General features: G+C 47.1%; 1 protein-coding gene and 1 non-coding gene across 4 annotated transcripts in view; one reads left to right on the top strand and one right to left on the bottom strand.

Annotated features, from left to right (window-relative positions):
- ap1g1 (adaptor related protein complex 1 subunit gamma 1) overlaps window positions 1-21,726 on the bottom strand; it is a 198,033-nt gene that overhangs the window by 151,700 nt on the left and 24,607 nt on the right. The gene's annotated exons all lie outside the window — the stretch shown is intronic.
- LOC140384971 (U2 spliceosomal RNA) lies at window positions 6,326-6,516 on the top strand. The gene has a single exon (XR_011933253.1). It is a non-coding gene; the product is annotated as a U2 spliceosomal RNA (small nuclear RNA).

Raw genomic sequence — 21,726 nt, 5'->3', positions numbered from 1 at the left:
GCATCTCTTCTCAAAGGAGAACAACCCCAGCTTCTCCAATCTGCGTCACTGAAGTCTCTCATCATTGGTAGCAGATTCATGAATCTTTTTGCAACCTCTTTAAAGCCTTCATAGCAATCCTAAAGTGGGGTGCCCAGATACTCCAGTTGAAGCTGAAAATCAGAAGGCCAGAAATAAATGGTAACTATGGGGCTAATGAGAGTGCGGGACTTCAGGTAATTAATAGCAGCATAAAGAAAAGTTGGGGCAATTCAACAAATTCTCAGAACCTGTTGACCAACATTTAGGGTTCTGAATGAGGTGGCTGCAGAGTTTGTGGGCAGGCTAGTTATGATTTTCAAAATCATAAAGCTTCAAAAATCACTTTTAGTGGTTTGGAAATTAGCAAATATAAGACCACTATTTAAGAAAAGAGGGACACAAAACAGGGAAGTCAGACCAGTTAGCCTGACTGTCATCTGGAAAATACTGGAAACTATTGTGTGGGAATTTTCGCGCAACCCGCAACAGGGGTCTACCATTGGCCAGTGGCAGGAATTTCAGGTACCGCCATTGTCAAGGGTTTCCCATTGAATTCACACCACTTGCTGCCGGGAATCCTATGGCAGGGTGTGCCGCCGGCAGGGCCGCAGATCTCACCGGCGTGAACAGCTGGAAAATTCCGGCTATTAAGCATGATCAGAAAATCAACATGATTTCACCCAAGGCAAAATGTGTTTGACAAATTTGTTAGAGGATGTGCGAACTAGAGTAAATAAAAGGGAGCAAATAGATGTCGCATTCTTGGATTTCCAAAGACCTTCAATAAGGTGCCAAACAAAAGGTTAAGATATGGGCCCATGAAATTTGGAGTAATACATTATATTGGTAGGGAATTGTTTACCGGAAAGGAAGCAAAGAGTAGGGATAAAACTAGTCATTTTCAAGTTGGCAGGCTGCAACTGGAGTGTTGCAAGGATCAGTGCTGGGGCTTCAGATATTTATAATCTATATTAATGGTCATGGCTTTGCCTAGTAACAGTAAAAATAATCTAAGGCATAAAAGGATGCGATCTGCCCTGCCAGCAACAGGGAAAAATCTGCCAAGCGGCAACAGCATCCAGTATTCAAAAGGCCAGATGAGATGCATCTTTCCCAGTAATGAGATTAGCAGACATAGATAGAATCAGGCATGAATCACCTACGAGTAGAAACAGCTTACCAAGACAATGGGAGATCAGCGAGGTATACACGTTGATTTCTAGAACAAAGGAATGTGAGAGGGGCAGGCAGCCAAATAGAATCACAATGCAGAATCAAAGGGGAACAGTGGTATAATTGCCAGCACACAGAAGCAGATAGGCCAGTTTACATCGAGCAGCCTGGAGGCTGGTTTTATGTCCATCAGCCTTCAGGTCCTTGGCGTTTTGACAAAGAGTGATCCAGAGTTGAAACGTTAGCTCCCTTTTTCTCCATAGATGTTGTCAGACCTGCTGAGAGATTGTCCAGTATTTTCTATTTCTATACTAAGAATAAGAAAGTAAAGGAGGAAGGAACGTCGAATGGCCGAGGCAAACACACAACAGCGAAAACGACCGGGAGAAGCAAGAAACATCAGTTTTGTTTTGCTTGTTCTGTATGTAATTTCTTTTCTTAAAGAAACAGAAAAGGGGGGGGGGGGGGGGGGGGGGAAAGAGAGAAAGAGAAGGATCCCTCTTCCCCCCCCCCCCCCCCCCGGCCAAAAATGACATGTACAGTGACATTTTCTCTTCATTGCTTCTCTGTATATACACTTCTCCAGTTTTTATTTTCCCACCTCTTGTTTTTTTTTTAAGTTATGTAGTGTTTTGTTAACTCTTTTTGGTTTCTCGGTGTGTACGTTCATCTGTAAATACACCATGTATAAACAACCCAGTAAAAACATTCTTTTTTAAAAAAACAAGACACATCTAGATGGCAATGCAAGTTGTGATCACGGAGGACACAATGAGGCTGCAAAGATATATCAACAGGTTGAGTGGGCAACAAGGTAACAGATGGAATATAATGTAGGGAAGGATGAAGTTATTCACTTAAATGGAAGGATAAAAAAGCAGAATTAAGAGGCATGAAAATTGCAAATGTTGATGTTCGGAGGAGGGACTTGGGTATACTCTCCAGAGAATACAAAGATTTAGCATGCAGGTACAGCAAGCAATTGCATGTTGGCCTTTATTGCAAGGAGGCTGGAGTACAAGGATCAAGTAACCTTGCTACAATTGCACAGAGCTTTGGGGAGACCACACCTGGAGCACATTGCAGTTTTTGTCCCCATATTTAAAAGATATGCTTGCAACAGATGGCCCTACAGCAGATGTTCACTAGAAGATTGTCCTATGTTTTGAGCAAATTGGGCCTATATTCTCTCGTGTTTGTGTCACTTTTTCCTGAATTTACATCTGTCATACACCCCTTTTATCTGTTTCATCTTACTCTCCATCTCTTTCATAATCCAGGGAGCTCCAGCCTTGATTGCTCTAACTTTCTTTCCCCTTGTCTGAATGCACATCCATGTCTGCTCCCATTGACAAATAACCCATCTACTCTAACCCAAAATTGTCCAACAGTACTTGAGTGCGTCTCTCATTACACTGGCATAAAAAAAGTGAAAACTACCGACGTTTAGGTCATTTATTGCACAACCAAAAAATGACTTAAAATACCAAAAATATTTTGATTCCAGGAACCACACCACAAGCAGAGAAAATTGGATTAGGATTGCATTCAAATTCTGGGAAGGTAGGAAAAATAAATAGCAGTACTAAGTAGATAAAGGAGAAACAAAAAGCAAGCATATGAAACACTCAAACATTCTCACGATTCCAAGTTGTTTCACATCTGACGAATTACTTTGAAATTGCTGTCACTTGGATAAACAAACATCCAGCTAATGATTCCAGAAATGACATGAATATCCAATTAGTCTGTTTTTGTGGTGTTGACTGAGGATTGCTGGCCAGCACAGCTGGAAAGCTTGCTGCTGAGCCAAAGTAACACTAGTAATTGAACATTTCAAATTCAAGGTCAAAAGACAATTTCATATGAGTACCAAACAAAACATGGCAGACTAAACCACACGGACATGTGTCAATACTAAGTAGTATAACTAAAATGACAAATGTTTAAGGCCATTAGATAAAACACGGAAAGACTTTACAGATTACATTTATTTGAATATGCAGAGACATTTTCTACATCTTTCCACAGAACATGGGGCGGGATTCTCTACTCCCGCGCCAAAGTGCCCACGCCGTCGTGAACGCCGTCGAGATTCACGACGGCGCGAAACGGCCCCTATCCCGACCGATTCAGGGCACGATAATGGGCTAGGATCGGGGCCGCGTCATCTACACGCGCCAGGCCTTGTCGCCGCGTAAAGGCGGCGCTGCATACATGACGCGGCCGGCACCGCATAACTGGCGTCACCCGTGCATGCGTGGTTGCCGTCCTCTCCGAATCCGCCCCGCAAGAAGATGGCGGACGAATCTTGCGGGGCTGCGGAAGGAGGTCCTCCTTCAGAGAGGACAGCCCGACGATTGGTGGGCACCGATCGCGGGCCATCCCACATTTGGAGGTACCCCCGCTGCAGGATCTCCCCCCCCCCCCCCAGCGTTCCCGCGCTGTTCCAGACGGCAGCGACCAGGTGTGGACGGCGCCCATCCGGGCCTGAGAATAGCGGGGGTGCCGGAGAATCGCCATTTTGGGTGTCTCCGGCGATTCTCCGGCCTGTGGCCCGCGAAACTCGACGGGGCCGCTCCGCCGCTTGGGAGAATCGCGGGAGGGAGTCGGACCGGCGTCCCGGGAAAGTCTGGCGGCCCAGGCGATTCTCCCAACTGGCGCGGGAGTGGAGAATCTCGCCCATGGTATATTCCCAAACTAAGTTGGAGAAAAACCCCAATGTTCCTCCCTGGTTTAAGAACAAGGCCCTCCTACAAGTCTTTCAACTAACATTTGCAAATAGTCTGGCACTTTGATTTAAATTCATGGGATGCAGCCGCCAATAGCAACTTTCCTCAAGATGATGGTGGTGAGCCCCCTTCATAAACCTCTGCAGTCAGTGGTCAGGATATGCTTGCTCCTGTGAGGCAAGGGGTTCCAGGATTTTACACTGCTGAGATAAAGCATTCTCAGGATTGACTCAAACAGTTATAGCTCAGTTGGCTGGACAGCTGGTTTGTGGTACAGAGCAAGACCAACAGCGCGGGTTCAATTCCCATACTGGTTGAGGTTATTTATGAAGGCTCCCGTCATTTGAGAATACCTTTAAGAAATGGATGTTTAAGCAATGTACCTTTAAGAAATGGAGCTGATCATATTACTGAAATGATGTCAGAGGGTGGAGGGAGCTGAGCTCACTTCTGCTTTTTTTGAGTTTCAGTTTGAGAAGGCAGCTGGGAGTATGTGTGTTTTGCTGAGAGCTGCAGGAAGAAACACAGCCGGTCTGTTGATGTCTGCACATCCAAAGACTATAAATATATTGAATGTAACCTAATGTGTTATTATTTTTGAAGGTTTGAAGTCTTTTGGATGTTTAAAGGAACAGTTTGAAGGATTATTTAGTGTTGTAGTCTTTTGGGGTTATCTTTGAAGTAATGGGTGTTAAGATATTCAATGTTAGGTTTTAAAAGGCTAATTTCAGTTCATAGAATAAACATTGTTTTGCTTTAAAAACCATTTGTCACTTCCGGTGGCGGCTATGCGGAGCTAAGCCGCACGATTCAGCAGTTCCCGCTATTACGGACTTTCGGGCTCGTTAGAGGAGCCCCAACGGAATTTTTTTCGAAGACAACCCGTGGGGAAGGGAAGAGAGAGGTCCCCCTCCATCTTTTACGGACCGGACCAGAAGTGAAACAGCCAAAAAAGCAGCATTGGAGCAGCGGAAGAGAGGGAAAAAAACAAAATGGCGGCGGCCGGGGACAAAGCGGAGTGCGGGCCGGAGCTGCAGGAGTTTATCAAGCGCTGCTTCGAGGAGCTGCGCAAGGAGATGCTGGCGGTAATTGAAGGACTAGGGATGACCCAGAAGGCCCACGAGGTAAAGATCCAGGAGGTACAGAAAAGAGTCAGTGAGAATGAGGACGGGCTCTTGGGTCTGGCGGTGAGAGTGGAGCAGCGGGAAGACTCGAAGACCTGGAGAACAGGTAGAGGAGAAAGAATCTGCGGATCCTGGGTCTCCTTGAAGGAGAGGAGGGGGCCGATGCCGGGGCATACGCGAGCACGATGCTCGGGGCGATGATGGGCGCGGAGGCCCCTTCGAGGTCGCCGGAGCTGGACGGGGCACACCGGATGCTGGCGAGGAGGCCCAAGGCAAATGAGCCGCCAAGGGCAATGGTGGTGAGATTTCACCGGTTCACGGACAGAGAGAGGGTCCTGAAATGGGCCAAGAAGGAGCGGAGCAGTAAGTGGGACAATGCAGAGATCCGAATATACCCGGACTGGAGTACGGAGGTTGCAAAGCGGAGAGCGGGTTTCAACCAGGCCAAAGCGGTGTTGCACCGGAAAGGAGTGAAATTCGGAATGCTGCAGCCAGCGCAACTGTGGGTCACATACAAGGACCAACACTATTATTTTGAAACGCCTGAAGAGGAATGGACCTTCATACAAACCGAAAAGTTGGACTCTGAGGGTTTGCGAGGGTGGGGGGGTATTTGAGGTTTGATGTGTGATGGTTGTTGTAAATAGGGGGTCAATCATGCGCAGGAAATGTTACATGGGCTGGGGCGGGGGGAAAAAAGGGACAAGGAGCGGTGTCAGAGGGGGCAGGGCAGGCTTTGGAAAGCACGGGGTTTTTCCCGCGCGCAGGAAGAAAACCGGGAAGGGGAACGAAGGAACGCATACTGATTGGGACACTCCCACACGGGGCGGTCAATGGGACGGCGGGGGAAGCCGGGGTCGGCAGGTGTCAGCTGACTTACGGGAGTGATATGCGGGGAGCAAAAAAGCTAGACAGGGGTCTTTGGGGGGGGGGGGGGGGGAAAGAGAAGAAAGGGTTGCTGCTGCACTGGCCGAAAGGGAATGGGACACAGAAGAGGTGGTCGGGGCGGGGGTCCCCCGGCTGGGGGACTGGAGGGTGAGGGAGGCGCGGACACGGGACTGGCCTAGAAAAAGAGATGGCTAGTCGGCGGGTGGGGGGGGGTGAGAGAGCCCCTCCAATCCGGCTGATAACGTGGAACGTGAGGGGCCTGAATGGGCCGGTGAAGAGGGCCCGAGTGTTCGCGCACTTAAAGGGACTGAATGCAGACGTGGTCATGCTCCAAGAGACACACATCTGAAGGTGGCGGACCAGGTCGGGTTAAGAAAGGAATGGGTAATCGCTTCTCGGCCTTTTGGCTAAGATCAAGTGTAGTATCTGTTCTTATCAGTTTAATATCTGATACGTCCCTTATCTGGGGACCATATATTAAATTGATTTTTGGAGCAGGGAGATGGAATAGGGGCTTGCTCCGTCCACTCCACGCATCGACTCGGTATTGCAGCATCTCCGTGAACGGTGCACAAAAAAAAAGAAAGGGATGGGTAGGGCATTTATTCCACTCGGGACTGGACACGAAGAGGGGTGGCAATATTGGTGGGGAAGCGGGTGTCATTTGAGGCCAAGACTATCGTAGTGGATAATGGAGGGCGATATGTGATGGTGAGCAGTAGGTTGCAAGGGACGTGGGTGGTGTTGGTAAATGTATACACCCCGAACTGGGATGATGCTGGATTCATGAAGCGCATGTTGGGGCACATTCCGGACCTGGACGTAAGAGGCCTGATAATGGGAGGGGACTTCAATGCAGTGTTGGACCCAGCACTGGACCGCTCCAGATCAAGGACTGGAAAGAGGCCGGCGGCAGCCAAGGTGCTTAGGGGGTTTATGGATCAGATGGGGGGAGTGGCCCCATGGAGGTTTGCAAGGCCGCAGGCCAGGGAATTTTCTTTTTTCTCCCATGTGCACAAAGCCTACTCCCGGATAGATTTTTTTTGTTCTGGGCAGGGCGCTCATCCAGAGGGTGGAGGGGACGGAGTATTCTGCCATCGCCATTTCGGATCACGCCCCGCACTGGGTGGAACTGGAGCTGGGAGAGGAGATGGACCAACGCCCGCTGTGGCGGCTGGATGTGGGACTGCTGGCAGATGAGGTGGTGTGTGAGAAGGTGAGGGGGTGCATCGTAAGGTACTTGGAGGCCAACGACAATGGGGAGGTGTGGGTGGGGGTGGTATGGGAGGCGTTGAAGGCGGTGATCAGGGGAGAGTTAATCTCCATCAGGGCTCACAGTGAGAAGATAGAGGGCATGCAAAGGGAGAGGTTAGTGGGGGAGATTTTGAGAGTGGACAGGAGATACGCAGAGGCCTTGGAGGAGAGATTACTTGGGGAAAGACGACGGCTCCAGACGGAGTTTGACCTGTTGACCACAGGGAAGGCGGAGGCACAGTGGAGGAAGGCGCAGGGGGCAACCTACGAGCATGGGGAAAAGGCTAGTCGGATGCTGGCACACCAGCTCCGTAAGAGGATGGCAGCGAGGGAAATAGGGGGAATCAAAGATGGAAGGGGAGCCACGGTTCGGAGTGCGACAAAAATAAACAAGGTATTTAAGGCCTTCTATGAAGAGCTGTACAGATCCCAGCCCCCAGCGGGGGAAGAGGGAATGAGACGATTCCTAGACCAACTGAGATTCCAGAGGGTGGAGGAGCAAGAGGTGGCTGGTTTGGGGGCACCAATTGGGTTTGAGGAGCTGAGCAAGGGTTTGGGGAGTATGCAGGCGGGGAAGGCCCCGGGACCGGACGGGTTCCCGGTGGAGTTCTACAGGAAGTACATAGATCTGTTGGCCCCGCTACTAGTGAGGACCTTTAATGAGGCAAGAGAGGAGGGGACCCTGCCCCCGACAATGTCAGAAGCGACAATCTCTTTGATCCTAAAGCGGGACAAGGACCCACTGCAATGTGGATCGTACAGGCTGATCCCGCTCCTCAATGTGGATGCTAAGTTGCTGGCAAAAGTGCTGGCCACGAGGATCGAGGACTGTGTCCCGGGGGTGATCCACGAGGACCAGACGGGATTCGTAAAGGGCAGGCAATTAAACACTAATGAGCGGCGGCTCTTAAACGTGATAATGATGCCATCGGAGGAGGGAGAGGCGGAGATAGTGGCAGCTATGGATGCGGAGAAGGCCTTTGACCGATTAGAGTGGGAGTACCTCTGGGAGGTGCTGCGTAGGTTTGGGTTTGGGGGAGGGTTTATCAGTTGGGTTAAGCTCCTTTAAAGAGCCCCGGTGGCGAGTGTAGTGACGAACCAGCGGAGGTTGGAGTACTTTCGGCTGTATCAAGGGACGAGGCAGGGGTGCCCCCTGTCCCCCCCTGTTGTTTGCATTGGCGATCGAACCCTTGGCCATGTCATTGAGGGAGTCTAATAAATGGAGGGGGGTGGTCCGAGGGGGAGAAGAGCATTGGGTGTCGCTTTATGTGTATGACCTGTTGCTGTATGTGGCGGATCCAATGGAGGGGATGGTGGAGGTCATGCAGACTCTAAGGGAGTTTGGGGAGTTTTCGGGCTATAAGCTCAATGTAGGGAAGAGTGAGCTCTTTGTATTACAGGCAGGGGACCAAGAAACAGGGATAGGGGACCTACCGCTGAGGCGGGCAGAGGGGAGCTTTCGGTCTCTGGGGATCCAGATAGCCAGGAGTTGGGGGGCCCTACATAAACTGAATCTGACAAGGTTGGTGGAGCAAATGGAGGACTTCAAAAGATGGGACATGTTACCTCTCTCGCTAGCGGGTAGAGTGCAGTCGGTCAAAATGGTGGTCCTTCAGAGGTTTCTGTTTGTGTTTCAGTGCCTTCCCATCGTGATCACCAAGGCCTTTTTCAAGAGAGTAGGTAGGAGTATAATGGGGTTTGTGGGGGCGAATAGGACCCCGAGGGTAAGGAGGGGGTTCTTGGAACGCAGTAGGGACCGAGGAGGGTTGGCGCTGCCAAACCTAGGGAGAAACTACTGGGCAGCAAATGTGCCGATGATCCACAAGTGGGTGATGGAGGGAGAGGGGGCGGCATGGAAGAGGATGGAGATGGCGTCCTGTAAAGGAATGAGCCTGGGGGCATTGATGACGGCACCGCTGCCGCTCTCGCCGACAAGGTACACCACGAGCCCGGTGGTGGCGGCAACGCTAAGGATCTGGGGCCAGTGAAGACGGCACAGGGGTACAATGGGAGCCTCGGTGTGGTCCCCGATCAGGGGTAACCACCGGTTTGTCCCGGGGAAGATGGACGGGGGGGGGGGGGGGGGTGTCAGAGCTGGCATCGGGCGGGGATTAGAAGAATGGGGGACCTGTTCATTGACGGGACGTTTGCGAGTCTAGGGGCACTGGAGGAGAAGTTTGAGATACCCCCGGGAACTGCCTTTAGATATATGCAGGTGAGGGCGTTTGTGAGGCAACAGGTGAGGGAATTCCCATTGCTGCCGGCACAACAAATTCAAGACAGGGTGATCTCGGGTGTATGGGTCGGGGAGGGCAAGGTGTCGGCAATACACCAGGAGATGAAAGAGGGGGAAGCGCTGGTAGAGGAGCTGAAGGGTAAATGGGAGGAGGAACTGGGGTGGGGGGATTGAGGAAGGTCTGTGGGCTGATGCCCTAGATAGGGTTAATTCCTCTTACTCGTGTGCCAGGCTTAGCCTGATACAATTTAAGGTGGTTCACAGAGCGCACTTGACGGGGGCGAGGTTGAGTAGGTTCTTTGGGGTGGAGGACAGATGTGGAAGGTGCTCAGGGAGCCCGGCGAACCATGTCCACATGCTTTGGTCATGCCCGGCACTGGAGGGGTTCTGGAGAGGAGTGGCAGGAGCAATATCTCAGGTGGTGAAAGTCCGGGTCAAGCCAAGCTGGGGGCTAGCAATATGTGGAGCAGTGGACGAGCCGGGAGTGCAGGAGGCGAAAGAGGCCGGCATTCTGGCCTTTACGTCCCTAGTAGCCCGGCGAAGGATCTTGCTAATGTGGAAGGAGGCAAAGCCCCCCAGCGTGGAGGCCTGGATAAACGACATGGCTGGGTTCATAAAGCTGGAGGATTAAGTTTGCCTTGAGAAGGTCTACGCAGGGGTTCTACAGGCGGTGGCAACCGTACCTAGACTATCTCGCGGAGCGTTAGAGGAAGGTCGGTCAGCAGCAGCAACCGGGGGGGGGGGGGGGGGGGGGGGGAGAACGGGGGATTGCCTGGGAGGGTGGATGAGCAAGAGATAACATTAAGGGTTGGGGAAACTGGCACGTGCGGGAGAGAGCCAGTGTACAAAGCTATGTAAACTTATCATTTTACCATGTATTTCTCTTGCTCTGTGCAATTTCTTGTTCTTTTGTTACCGGGGGGTGTTATTGTTTGTAAGGGAGAAAAATTGTGTTAAGAAACTTTAATAAATATATATATTTTTTTAAAAACCATTTGTCCAGTTCTGCTGTATCACACCTGGAGAGTACGCAGTGTGCTTCCCACACCACAATCTATTAAAAGTTGTGGGTCGGTTGAACTCCCATGAAGCACTTTGGGGTTCTGGAAACACTTTGGGGTTCTGTAAACCCTGACCCACTTGTCTCTTTTTTTTTTTTAAATGTAAATTTAGAGTACCCAATTCTTTTTTCCCCAATTATTGGGCAATTTGCATGACCAATCCACCTACCCTGCACATATTTTGGGTTGAGAGAGTATAGGTATCACTGACAGTCACATGCCACAAACCACGAGACACAAGTAGACATTCCCTTGGCATCAATTGTATAGCTGGACCTCTTTATGGAACTGCTTGGTCTTACCCAATTCTCTAGCCCACCATAGAAAGCATCCTATCGGGCTGCATCACAGCCTGGTATGGCAACTGCTCGGCCCAGGACCGCAAGAAACTTCAGAGAGTCGTGAACACCGCCCAGTCCATCACACGAACCTGCCTCCCAGCCATTGACTCCATCTACACCTCCCGTTGCCTGGGGAAAGCGGGCAGCATAATCAAAGATCCCTCCCACCCAGCTTACTCACTCTTCCAACTTCTTCCATCGGGCAGGAGGTACAGAAGTCTGAGAACACGCACGAACAGACGCAAAAACAGCTTCTTCCCCACTGTCACCAGACTCCTAAATGACCCTCTTATGGACTGACTTCATTAACACTACACCCTGTATGCTTCATCCGATGCCAGTGCTTATGTAGTTACATTGTATACGTTGTGTTGCCCTATTATGTATTTTCTTTTATTCCCTTTTCTTCTCATGTACTTAATGATCTGTTGAGCTGCTCGCAGAAAAATACTTTTCACTGTACCTCGGTACACGTGACAATAAACAAATCCAATCCAATCCAATCCTCTTTTACTCCCTAAACATACAGAATTCCCTTCTCTCGGTCGACACAACTGACTGGATGACTGCAATCTCCAGGTCAGCTTTTTTCCCTGAAATCCCACCCACCAACCACCACCACCAGTTTGTCTTCCAGCATATAGCTCCACCATGGCAATTTAAAATGAGGGCTTTCTTGATTTTAAGAGCCTCGCATCTGGGTTAAAAGTTCAAGCGTGTATTTGTAAACACAGACATATTAAACTAAGTGGAAATGAAACAACCCCATAATCATCTGAAATGGAAACAGAACGTTACATTTTTAATATAATCCACAATAGAGGTAGTTAAAACAGTTGGTTGAGCCGATGCCAATATGATTTCCTGGAGCAGAGTAGCTGGCCTCCCAACAACCACTTTTTGTTTGTGCCATGTATGATTCCAGCAAGTGGAATTTTTCACGATCCCAACGGTCTTCAATTTATTAGGGCTTCGTAGCTCCACAGCTGAGCCAAACACTTTCGAGGGCAGTCAGTCTCGCACCTTACTTCTGGAATTCAGTCCTGTTGTACACATTTTGTCCGGGGCGCTAATGAGTTTTGAGCTCGAGTAATCCTGGTGAGCCCAAAACTAACATTGTAAGCAGGATATTGGTGAGCAAGTGCCACTTGATATAGTTTTGTAGATGATACCTTCTATCACATTGTTAATGAGGTAGTTGGTCATATTAGAATGGGTCCTCCTCCTTGTGGACAGGACATAGTAGTAATACTGGAACACTGGCTAGAGACACCGTACGGTGATCCTAGAGCACACTTCTTCAGCAATCCAATAGGACCTATTGCCTTTGCTGCACCATGTGCAGTCAGCCATTTTTAATACTGTATTTAAAATTTGATCACAAGAACTATAAATTATGAGATTGGCATTTTTTGTAATGTTCCCTGACAAAAACTTAATGACATACCAACATAATGTAACATTTAAGCGTAAACTGTGAATTTAATGAATTTTATGGATATAACCTGAAAATGCCTCTGTAATATCTACTGCCATTCTTGATGATATATTTCATGAATCAGTTAGCAGATTTACCCAACCAGGATTTCCAAAGTGTAAATTGTCAAAATAAATTCCCATGATGGTTGCACCAGAAATTAGACCGAGAAATGAAACAGTTCTCGTCAAAAGGTTAGGTGTGGTTACTGGGATAGGGTGGAGGTGTGGGCTTAAGAAGGATGCCCTTTTCAAGGGCCGGTGCAGACTCGGTGCACTGTAAATTCAATGATTCTATGATACACATTCAAAAACAGCTGTTGGGTTGATTTGCACAAAGCTAATTTTTAAGTAAGACATTAAAAAACATACCATGGAGACACAGTGCCATTGGTCTTTTGTACATTATTCTTTTGAAATCACTGTGCACAAAATAGGCAAAGCTGATAAATCAATCCTACTTATTGCATAAGGCAAAATCTTTAAATGCCACCAGACTATGCCAGAATGGTTAGAAATACAATATGATTGAATAGATTAGAAAAGCAATAAAAGTTCTCCTGCCTGTTTGAAGGGAATATGTCAAGAGAAGTGAATGAAGAAGTTTATTTAGTTATGTTTAGAAAAAGATCAAAGGATGGAGTGGGAGCTTTGTGAGGATATGACAACTGATGCTGCTTGGGTTGAAAAAAAAATGTTTGATATCACAGATGGGAGATTGGAGCTCAGCACAGCATCAAATAGAATGGCCAAGTTTCAAACAGTCTAATTCAGCATCAGATCATCAGAGGAAGGGAGTTGGTGGCAAGAATTGAAGACAATGGCTTTAGTCTTCCCGCTATTTGATTTTTATGCTTATCCAATAAGAGATGGACAACCTAGGGGCCTACACACCACCTGACATAGAGAGAGCTACTCAGCAACAAAGAGAAACGTATAATACCATTAAACTTTCAAGGAATCATTACTGTCCAGGGATTTGTCCACTAAACCTGCAGAGGAAGACTCAAAAAAAGACAATTGTCAGGTTTGTAAGCCTTGTTTTGCAGAATCCTTGGTGAGCGAGTTGTCCTGCACATATAGGATAGGTTAATTAATTAAAATATTTTAAAGCCTTGTAATTGATTCATTTAATACAGGGTACCTAGAGTCATGTGTACGGTCAGTCCTCTGTAAACCAGGTGCGGCTCTTCTCATCTGTCATGTATGCAATTTGTTTCAGGGAAGTGGTTACTTATTGCAATTTTTAAAACACCTTACTGTGTTGTGCTGTTAGGGAATCATGTGCTTCTCAAAACGGTTACATTATTTCACAGGACTGCACTAGATTCTAATTCCATTTGAGGTGCTTTGGGATATTCAAAAGACAAGAGAGTGCAGTGCTGATTAGATGCAAATCTCTTGTCTTTAGGGAGTGGCAGCAACAGCGCCATTTTTTAAGCCCAGTATATTACAGTAAATTAAGCTTAATGTAAGCAGTGTCAACATGGGGTAGGTTTAGCTTTCAATGCCAGTGAATCTCTTTCAAAACCTAATTTTGTTTATTGCATTCTGCTAAACTGGGATAGGATTGTTTCAGGGAAGTGGTTACAAACTGTAATTTATATTAAAACCTGTGTTATCACACATGCAGAGCTTTAATGTGTTTTTTTCCCCATCAGGTATAAAACTGTCTTTCAACTCTGGAGACAATAATTTCCAACAAAACTTCTACATTCAATGACTATAAACAAGACAAGGCAAAATCTGTATTTTTATTGCTAAATCTGTTTTTACAGATGGACAGCTTTATGTAATGAAAACAGAAAGTGCTGGAAAAACCCATCCAGTCTGGAAGCATCTGTGGAGAGGAACAGCAACGCAAGAATCTGAATGACTCTTCCTCCGTTTCAGCGTCTAAACATAACTTTGTTTCTCTCTCGACTTGCTCAGTTTTTCCAGCATTTTCGGAGGTTTTGTTTCCCCAATTAAGGGACTAAACCACCTACCTGCACATCTTTTGGGTTGTGGGGGTGAGACCCAGGCAGACACGGGGAGAATGTGCAATCTCCACACGGACAGTGATCCAGGGCTAGGATCGAACCCAGACCCGTAGTGCTGTGTAGCAGCAGTGCTAACCACTGCACCACCATGCAGCCCACGTTTTGTTTTTATATCAGATTTCCAGCATCCACAGTATTTGGCTTTTTATAACAGCTTTGTGCAGTATGTTTTTGCATCCCAAAGTTGAAGCCCTTAATGAAAAAAAAATAACCAGAAATTCTGTATTTATAAAAGAGCTGTAGCAATAAAGATATTAATATGATTACAAATACAGAATTGTCTCTGCTAGGCGAGAATAGATTTTTTGTAATATTTTAGGGGAGTATTGTTTATTCAGCAAACAAAGGTGTGTGCATGCAAATTATTTAATCAAGTTGGATAAAGACTCAGAATCGTAGAATTTACAGTGCAGAAGAGGTCATTCGGCCCATCGAGTGTGCCCCTGCCCTTGGAAAGAGCATCCTACTCAAGCCCACACCTCCACCTTATCCCCGTAACCCCACTTTATCTTTTTGGACACTAAGGGCAATTTAGCATGGCCAATCCACCTAACCCGCACACCTTTGGACTGTGGGAGGAAACCGGAGCACACAGAGAAAACCCACGCAGACATGGGGAGAACGTGCAGACTCCGCAGAGAGTGACACAAGCCAGGAATCAAACCTAGGACCCTGGAGCGGTGAAGCAACTGTGCTGCCGTGGTCGGAGACCATTTGGATGGAACAGTTGAGAGAAAAGGAATAGAGATGCGTGCATTTGCAATGAAGCGACAGTCAAGCAGTATTACAAGAAAATAAGTTTAGGAATTTGCATTAGGAGAGATAGGGTCCTGTTTTTTTTAAGCTGAAGTTTCAACGGGGAGTAACAGACTTTTTCAGCTTGCAACGGTTTCATTATAAACAAGGGAAGGTTATTACATTTTATTTGACCCCTAAGTGGGCGCAATAGGAAAGGCATGAAAGGTTTTTACAATTTGGAAAAGTTTAAGTGCTGAGAATGAAATTGAAGAAACAAGATGATGTTGAGCTGATCGAGGGTTGGTTTTGTGGAAATGACCTCCTGTAAACAGCCAAGAGAAGGTAAAGTTTAAGTCAGTCATCCTATTTTGCAGAAAGGTCTGTGCTGCAAAAAGCAGTCTTGTTCTGAAGTTACTTGGATTTCCACAGCAGAGAGGAGAGTTTGAGAGGTCATTGTTAAAGTGACAGCAGTTTTCCCTTGGATAATGTTACTGGATTTTGAGAATTAAACATTTTTATGGGAGTGTTGCCTGGAAGGTGTTTACTTGTGGGTCTGACAAAGTATGGAGTCTTTGGGGGGGGGGGGGGGGGGGGGGGAGAGGAGTTCTCTTTTTTTCTTGCTAATAAATCTTTTACATTTTATTTTTCAAAATCAGAAAAGAAACACTGGACTACACTTATCTGTTGAGTTAAGTGTTCTTCTCATTTCCAGAATATGAAAAAAAGTGTAAACCACATTTCACTCAGGAATTTGGTTTGCTCAGCAATTAACATCTGCTGTCATAACATAGTAGAATCAGGCAAGATAGCCAATATGGGTACATGAAGGAGTAGTCTTGCCTTTGATGCAGCTCCAACGGCAAAAATAATCAAGCTGAAATCAGTGGACTTTATATACAATGAAAACTAATTGGTTGACCAATAGACCCCGATTGACTTCAGCCTGGGAAAATGTGACCAGTGGGCCACCCGAGGTACTTATTTTAGGATCTATTTTGTTTAATAAATGACAAGGAGTTCAAAGCCACAATAACAACTGGTATTAATGTAGCACCTTATGTAATAGAACATTCCGAGATGTTTCACATGAGAGGCAAGGCAAAATTTATCATCGAGCCACACAAGACAACATTAGGGGAGATGGCTAAAAGCTTGGTCAAAGAGGTAGATTTTAAGGAGCGACGTAAAGAAGGAAAGAAATGTAGAGACAAGAGGTTTGGAGATGGAATTCCAGGACTTGTGACCTTGTTGGTAGAACAGTTAAAATCAGGGATGCTCGAGACCAAAATTAGGTAAGCAAAGGGGTATGGAGCAAGAAAAGATTACCGAGGTGGGCAAGACCAACAAGGGAAATTAAAAGCAGGAAGAAAACTTTAAAATCAAGACGTTGCTTCTCGAAGAACCAGTGGAGGTTAATGACAGCAGGATGCTGGGTGAACAGAACTTGGAATAAGGACACAGGCAGAGCCTTGGGTGGCCTCAAGTTTACAACGACTAGAATACAGGTGGTCAGCCACAAGTGCATTGGAATAATTAAGTGCAGAAGTGGCAAAAGGAGATGCTTAGCTGAGATAGGGGCAGAAACAGATAATTTTATGGAGATGGAAACAGGCAGTCTCAGTGCCAGAATCTCATCTCAGGGTCAAATAAAGAGATGGCAGAGGCAGACAGCACTGATATCATTCAAATTAGATGTATTTCTTGTGGAAAATAGTACATTGGAACATAATGCATGACGAGTAATTTGATACATAAAATATGCTAATTGCGGCATGCCTGTAAGGAACAGATGACTTAGATCTATGGTTCCCACTTTTCTACCACAAATGTTTTCCCACCTCATTTCAGAGTCTAATATATGCACTAACTGAGATCAATCACTTTGATTTACCAACAACGTACTTATAGAAACAGAAATAGATGGTTGGATCCAAAGAGCAGTGGTTACCAGTCTTTTGTGCATCATGGCACAAAGTAAAAAAAAATGTTAAACTTACTGTTGGGAGTTTCCAGCTGAATCCGGTCGGAGTGAGGACAGAGTGACTGCTGGGTAAGTAGTAAGGATTTAAATTGTTTGCGCGGGCCCATAACAGCGGATTGCTGTTCTCGTGCGGGGCGCAATGGTTGCTGGTTAAGTGTTTTATTTTTACCTGTATTTAAATTGGGCGGTTCCTAAACCCTGGACACTGCACTTGTATTGTCCCCCACCCTTCCACCTCCTATAACCAAAGGGGTAGAGTGAAAGCTCTTTCTTTTTCTTGTTTTATCTAGAGGGGATGACAGGGAAGGCAGTGCAATGTTCCTCCTGCAGAATGTTTGAGGTGAAAGACGCCGTCAGTGTCCCTGTGGATTTCACCTGTGGGAAGTGCCCCCATCTCTAGCTCCTCAAAAACCATGTTAGGGAACTGGAGCAACTTCGGATCATTCGGGAGGCAGAGATGGTGATACCAGATAGTAGCTTCAGGGATGTAGTTACTCCAAAGAATCAAGATAGATGGGTGACGGTCAGAGGGGCTGGGAGGAAGCAGTCAGTACAGGGATCCTCTGTGGTCTTTCCCCTCAGTAACAAGTATACCGCTTTGGATACTGTTGAGGGGGACGACCTACCAGGGGTAAGCCATGGTGAACGGATCTCCAGCACTGAGTCCGTCTCTGTGGCTCAGAAGGGAAGGAGGGAGAGCAGGAGAGCAATAGTTATTGGGGACTCGATAGTTAGAGGGACAGATAGACAGTTCTGTGGCAACGGAAGAGACTCACGGATGGCATGTTGGCTCCCGCGTGCCAGAGTCCGTGACGTCTCGGACCGTGTTTTCAGAACCCTTAAAGGGGAGGGGGAACAGTCACAAGTCGTGGTACACATTGGTACCAACGACATAGGTAAGAGAAGGGACGGGGATTTAAAACAGGAATTTAGGGAGCTAGGGTGGAAGCTGAGAGCCAGGATAAACCATGTTGTCATCTCTGGTTTGTTGCCGGTGCCACGTGCTAGCGAGGTGAAGAACAGGGAGAGAGTGCAGATAAACACATGGCTGCATGGATGGTGTAGGAGGGAGGGTTTCAGTTAAGTGGATAATTGGAGCACATTCTGGGGAAGGTGAGACCTGTACAGACAGGACGGTTTGCACCTGAACCAGAGGGGCACCAATATCCTGGGAGGCAAATTTGCTACCGCTCTTCGGTGGGGGGGGTTTAAACTAATTTGTCAGGGGGATGGGAAAACGAGCTGTAGTCCAGAAGCCAGTGTTGAGAGTAATGAGGTACTGAGGAGGGTATCAAGGTCGCAGGAGTGTACCGGCAGACAGAAAGGTGGGTTGAAGTGTGTCTACTTCAATGCAAGGAGCATCCGGAATAAGGTAGGTGAACTTGGAGCGTGGATTGGTACTTGGGACTATGATGTTGTGGCTATTACAGAGACATGGTTAGAACAGGGACAGGAATGGTTGCTGGAAGATCCAGCGTATAAATGTTTCAGTAAGAATAGGGAAGGTGGTAAAAGAGGTGAAGGAGTAGCATTGTTAATCAACGATAGTTTAACGGCTGCAGCAAGGCAGTTCGAAGGGGTTCTGCCTACTAAGGTAATATGGGCCAAAGTTAGAAATATGAAAGGAGCGGTCACGTTGTTATGGGTTTTCTATAGGCCCCCAAATAGTAATAGAGATGTGGAGGAAGAAATTGCAAAACAGATTATGGATAGGTGTGGAGGTCTCAGGGTAGTTGTCATGGGTGACTTTAACTTTCCAAATATTGATTGGAACCTCTATAGGTCGAACAGTTCGGATGGGGCAGTTTTTGTACAGTGTGTGCAAGACTGTTTCCTAACACAATGTGGATAGACCGACAAGAGGGGGGGGGGGGGCAACATTGGTTTTGGTACTGGGTAATGAACCGGGTGAAGTGTTAGATTTGTTTGTGGGAGAGCACTTTGGAGATAGTGACCACAATTCGGTGTCTTTCACTATTGCAATGGAAAGGGATAGGGACATATGGCAGGGCAAGGTTTATAATTGGGGGAGGGGTAATTATGATGCGACTAGGCAAGAATTAGTGAGCATAAGATGGGAACAGAAACTGTCAGGGAAAGGCACAAATGAAAAGTGGAGCTTGTTCAAGGAACAAATGCTGCATTTCCTTGATAGGCATGTCCCTGTCAGGCAGGGAGGAAATGGCAGTGTGAGGGAACCATGGTTCACAAAAGTGGTTGAATGTCTTGTCAAGAGGAAAAAGGAAGCGTGTGCAAGGATGAGAAAACAAGGTTCAGTTGGGTAGTTTGAGGATTACAAGGTAGCAAGGAATGACTATTTATTGACTACAGCTCCTCCTTCAACACCATAATCCCAGCCAAGCTCATATCAAAGCTCCAAAACCTAGGACTTGGCTCCCTACTCTGCAACTGGATCCTCTATTTTCTGACCAACAGACCACAATCAGTAAGAATGAACAACAACACCTCCTCCACAATAGTCCTCAACACCGGCGCCCCGCAAGGCTGCGTACTTAGCCCCCTACTCTACTCCCTGTACACACACGACTGCGTGGCAAAACCTGGTTCCAACTCCATCTACAAGTTTGCTGACGATACGACCATAGTGGGCCGGATCTCGAATAACGACGAGTCCGAATACAGGAGGGAGATAGAGAATCTAGTGGAGTGGTGTAGCGACAACAATCCCTCCCTCAATGCCAGCAAAACTAAAGAGTTGGTAATTGACTTCAGGAAGCAAAGTACTGTACACACCCCTGTCAGCATCAACGGGGCCGAGGTGGAGATGGTTAGCAGTTTCAAATTCCTAGGGGTGCACATCTCCAAAAATCTGTCCTGGTCCACCCACATCAACGCTACCACCAAGAAAGCACAACAGCGCCTATACTTCCTCAGGAAACTAAGGAAATTCGGCATGTCCACATTAACCCTTACCAACTTTTGCAGATGCACCATAGAAAGCATCCTATCGGGCTGCATCACAGCCTGGTATGGCAACTGCTCGGCCCAGGACCGCAAGAAACTTCAGAGAGTGGTGAACACCGCCCAGTCCATCACACAAACCTGCATCCCATCCATTGACTCCATCTACACCTCCCGCTGCCTGGGGAAAGCAGGCAGCATAATCAAAGATCCCTCCCACCCGGCTTATGGACTGACTTCATTAACACTACACCCTGTATGCTTCATCCGATGCCAGTGCTTATGTAGTTACATTGTATACGTTGTGTTGCCCTATTATGTATTTTCTTTTATTCCCTTTTCTTCTCATGTACTTAATGATCTGTTGAGCTGCTCGCAGAAAAATACTTCACTGTACCTCGGTACATGTGACAATAAACAAATCCAATCCAATCCAATGAACTAAAAAAAAAAAGGGCTTGGAGAGGGCATGAGAAGTCCTTGGCGGGTCGAATCAAGAAAACCCCCCCAAGGCTTTTTACTCTTATGTGAGAAATAAATGACCAGGCTGAGGTTAGGGCCGGTCAAGGACAGTAGTGGGAACTTGTGCATGGAGTCAGAAGAAATAGGAGAGGCGTTGAATGAATACTTTTCTTCAGTGTTCACCAAGGAGAGAGGCCGTGTTTTTGAGGATGAGAGTGCGGGTAGGCTGGAACAGGTAGATGTTCTGAGGAAGGATGTATTAGCAATTTTGAAAAACCTTAGGGTCGACAAGTCCCCTGGGCCAGATGGGATATATCCAAGGATTCTTTGTGAGGCAAGGGATGAGGTACCAGAGCCTTTGGCTTTGATCTTTGGGTCCTCACTGTCCACGGGGATAATGCCAGAGGACTGGAGAGTGGCAAATGTTGGTCATCTGTTCAAGAAAGGGAATAAGAATGACCCTGGTAATTATAGACCGGTTAGTCTTACTTCAGTGGTCAGTAAGTTAATGGAAAAGGTCCTGAAGGATAGAATTTATGACCATTTGGAAAGATGCAGCTTAATCCGGGATAGTCAACACGGATTTGTGAAGGGCAAGTCTTGCCTCACAAATTTGATTGAATTCTTTGAGGTGGTAACTAAGTGTGTAGATGAAGGGACGGGACTTTCACTCGAAATGAGAGTTCTTTGGGGTGTAGGTGGATATGCGGGGTGTGTGTGCTAAAAGGGGATCTTTGGACTTTCCTAGGGCCAGGCAAGTGGGAAAGGGACCCGGGCAGAGGCCTCCACGCTGGCCGGTTTAAGCCAGCCAGTGAACGGGAGTGAGGTGGGGGGAGGGGCTGCGGCCATCGGAGCCTGGCAGAACAGGGTCCGAGTGGTCTAGCCGGGGTGAAAAGTTGGGGGGGAAGGAACAGAGGTTGGGAGGAGGAGTTTTACAAGAGGCAGTGGACGGGAGGAGGAGAGAGAGAGCTGTGTAAGATTAAGGGTGACTGCGGGTAATCCCTGATTCCTTTTCGTCATTTGTTTATGTAAACATGCGGGTTGAGGTTTGGGGGGTTGGTGGGTAGATGGGATCGTTGTTATTATGGGGACTGACATATCTTGCTGATTATTGTTTATTGTTGATGGATGTAAATGTGGGAGAAAATGTGAAAAAGGAGAATAAAATTTTTTTTTTTTAAACACAAAAAGAACTAAGTGCGTAGATGAAGGTAGAGCAGTTGATGTCGTATACATGGATTTTAGTAAGGTGCTTCATAAGGTTCCCCATTGTCC

The sequence above is a fragment of the Scyliorhinus torazame genome, chromosome 10 (assembly GCF_047496885.1).
Source record: "Scyliorhinus torazame isolate Kashiwa2021f chromosome 10, sScyTor2.1, whole genome shotgun sequence".
In the NCBI taxonomy this organism is placed as follows: domain Eukaryota; kingdom Metazoa; phylum Chordata; class Chondrichthyes; order Carcharhiniformes; family Scyliorhinidae; genus Scyliorhinus; species Scyliorhinus torazame.
This window is presented reverse-complemented; position numbering and strand designations above follow the sequence as displayed.